Below are 3793 nucleotides of genomic sequence, written 5' to 3' on the forward strand. Positions count from 1 at the left end.
CGCCACGCTGCCTTTATATGCGGTCCCGGGCTGCGCCACGCCAGGCCGCCAGCAGGGGGCGCGCGGGCTCAGGGAATCATTCAGGGGCGCGGCGCGGCGGGGGTGGCCGGGCAGGGCGGGTCGCCCTGGCTCCTTGTGGCCGCAGTCTGCGCTGAGACCCTCAGCACTGGCCAGGGACGCCCGAAGCCCTTGCAGAGGAAATGGGCAGAGGCTGCACTTGCTTTCCCCCTCTCTGACCGTCTTGTGTACAACCACCAATTATTGCTAACAGTGGCAACAACAACAATAAGAGTAGTAACAATCGCGACACATAGTAATACTGACACAAATTGGATCAAATATTCTGCAAACTTTGGAGTTCGCTAGGTCTCTCTGATGCTCCCTCTCACCTGACGCTTTCCAAGCAGGAAGAGCAGGGAAGAACTTGAGGCTTCAGATGATTAAATAATGTGCCCAGCAAATAAGTGACAGATCTGGAATTTGAACCCAGAACTCTTCTCACACCCCTAACCCCTTGGAGGGGGGTCCAGACTTGCAGAAGGGCAGAGTTCTCAAGGCATTACGGGGAGACAGCTGGTACTTGCAAGGCCCAGAGAGGGTTCAGGGAGTGGGGAGGGGCTTTCACTGTCTCTGGGGCCTGGTCTGTCCCTCCTCTGGGTACCTCCCTCCATCCCTGTTACCTGCCTTGGCCTGGACATGCTCTGGGACTTTCAGATATTTTTCAAGGGGGATGGCAGAACTAGACCGCACGGGACTACTTTTTAACCATGCCCACCTATGGCCATGTGGGGGGGTCCGCCTAGGTACCGGTAGGGAAAAGGTCCACCTAGTGATGCTCTGAACTGGTCTCAGACAAGATAGAAGCAGCTATTGACCGCACATCCTGCAGAGGGCAGATAGGACTCCCCAAGCAGGGAAGGGGGTCCCCTCCCATCCTCACTGATGATCTGTGCTGGCCTTGCAGCCCCCTTACTCTCAGAGGGACAGCACCGTCCCTCCCTCTCCCTTTCCTCCCACAGAGTGACTGAGACATGAATTGGTGCTTATTAACATGTGCTAATGAGTGTTAGGCAAACTCCCCGTGTGCAAGGGGGAGCACAAGGAAGGAGGTGAGAATCAAAAGCAGGTCGCTAGGGGAGGGGGAACCCAGGAGACAGAAGGGAAAGTTGACCTTTGGGGACAGGGGTGAGCCCACAGGGAGCCTCAAAGGGAAATACAGAGTGCAGCTTCTAAAGCCACAGTGTTTGCCCAGGGCGCAGGTGTTTAGAGTTACTTGCAGGTACAGACTAGGAAGGGCCTCAATGTATGTCCCCACCACTGCCCTCTTGGGCCTAGGGGATCCTGAGCTGAGAAATTCACCAAAGTCATGGGCTCCTTACTTTGCCTTTGGGGAGGCAAAATGGTTCAGTGGTTGATAGTAAGCGCTCTAGAATGGGGTTACTTGGTCTGAATCCCTGGCTCAGCCCTGGCCCTCCAAGGATCAAAGCCAATGCCCTGCTTTCTACCTTGGATGAATTACACAACCTGTCTGTGCCTCGTTTTCTTGACTGCAAAATGGGAACATGGATGTTTACCTCTTAGAATTATTCTGAGGATTAAATGTTAGTGCTCCTGCTGCCCTTCATGAAACCAGTGATTGGTGGTGAGCTTAGCAAGAAATTCCAAGGAAGGGCTAACACTAAATCAAGTCCCAGGGGAGAGGCTGAGACAGATGACTTCTCTAGAACATGAGCTCTTGACCACTATGCAGTATAGTTCCTCAAGGGACCAGGCTGCAGCCTCTGGGTTTTGACATCTGTCATTCTGGCTTCTCTCAATCGCCTCCAGTCCCCTCCCCTGCCCAGGTCCCTAGGTGAGAGAGCTCACCCCTGGCCCTCTAAGGATCAAAGCCAATGCCCTGCTTCCTACTGGGGAAAGATGGTCCTGGGTATCACTCCAGGGTGGCCACTGTGACCTGCAAACTCTTCACTGACAGTCCTGCGTCATTCATAGTGGATGCATCCCTGGAGTCTGTTGCTGGGGGGCCCATCTCTAGCTTTTAAGGACACATGCTCAGGGAGGACTGAAGAGCCCCAGCCAGCCCCTTTGTCCCCAAGCTGGGTCCTGCAGAAGCAGTCACATGTGGGCATTACAAGTCCCTGCCCTGGAGTCAGATGGCTGTGGGTTTAAAACTCACTTGTTGTGAGGCTTTGGACAAGTTATGTAACACCTTTGAACCTTAGTAAAAATAGAGGTGATGATAATAATACTAGTCTTACAAAGTCATGGGAGGATCAAAAATATTGGAGTTAAGGGGTTAACTAGCAAGACTCCTGGCTGCTGGCAAGGCTTAATGAAAAGGTAGGTATTATTATGAAAGCAGGCCAACTGCAGGGCTTTCTATTGTTGTTCTGAGAGAGTGGCACTTAGACCACACCTGGAAGCTGGGAGGCAGTCACCTCCTGTCTGCTTCCTGCTCAGCACTCCTCCCCCTCCAACCTCCAGCTGAGGCCCAGGAGAAGCCCCGGTGCACAGAGGGCTTTCTCTGAAGCCAGCAAACCTCTCCAGTTCCCAGGGCTACTGCAGAGAGGGGGCCACATGAGCCCACCTGGACCCGGGCAGCCTGGGCTGAGCAGGATTTGCGATTGGGCCACATGTGAAGGCAGACACGCTTATTCCTGACTTAGAACTGTCTGGAGTCCTGAGGAAGCAGCCAGACTGTCTTGTCCTGTCTAGAACGAAGATGAAGTGGCCACAGTCCTCTGCAGCCCTCGGAGGTTGCAGGGGCTCCTGGGAAAGGTGCACAGAGTGCAGAGGAGGAGCGAAGCCAGACTCCACAGCTGGTGGGGCTGTGTTTAAGGTGGAGCTGAGAACTGCTCCTAGAAGACCTTTCCTCCAATGTGCAGAGGCCCTTGTCTGTTGGTTGCTGTAGTAAAATGCATAGACCAGGTCATTCATGAAGAAGAGGTCCACTTAGCTCATGGTTCTAGAAGCTGGGAAGTCCAAGAACACGGTGCTGGCATCTAGTGGGGGTAATATCATGACCAAGGGCATCACTGGGGGATACAGAGCAAGCATGATTGCTTGAGTCTCTCCTCCTCCTCTTATTAAGCCACTAATTCTGCCATCAGCCCCCACCCTCATGACCTCACCTAACCCTACCGACTTCCCGAAGACTCCATCTCCATATACCATCAGCATATGAATTCTAATCGAATTTCCCACTCTCTTAATCCTGTTAAAATGTTAACAAAATTTCAGCACATTGGAACCATAGCACCTCCTCCACCTCTAGCTGTAGCCAGAACTGGGGATGCTCCTACAAACCACAGGTGTCCTCATAGTTGAGAAAAGCTCCTCCCTCTTTTCCTCCCAGCCCCAGCCCCTCTCCACCTGGGAGGGGACATCTGAGAGCCAGCCAATTTGCAGTGGGGGAGGGGACAGCATTGCACAGAGAAGAATCTGGAGTTTTAAGCCAGGCAGACCACATTTAAATGACCAAATGTGAGAGGGAAAACATGGAAGGAATCCTGAAGTGGTAGGAAGGGGAGGTGTACTTTGAAGCAGTGTAGGTAACAACAACACGACTCTTTATGTTTACATCTTAATGAATGGAGGCTCTTGTTCAGTCTTTTCAGATGCCTGAGGTTTTGCTCCTCTTCTAGGACTTCCCTTTCATAACCATGACAACAACTTGGCGAGGGTGACGAGGTGATGATCATGAGGACACCTTTCCATGGGGCTTTTGGGTATTCTGCTTTGTTGGTCCTCACACTGTCTATCTATGGGGCCCATTTTAAAGAGGAGGAAACCA

This window comes from Marmota monax, unplaced genomic scaffold, assembly GCF_021218885.2.
Source record: "Marmota monax isolate L192 unplaced genomic scaffold, Marmota_monax_Labrador192_F-V1.1 WCK01_AAM20220418_F8-fsc00024, whole genome shotgun sequence".
Classification (NCBI taxonomy): domain Eukaryota; kingdom Metazoa; phylum Chordata; class Mammalia; order Rodentia; family Sciuridae; genus Marmota; species Marmota monax.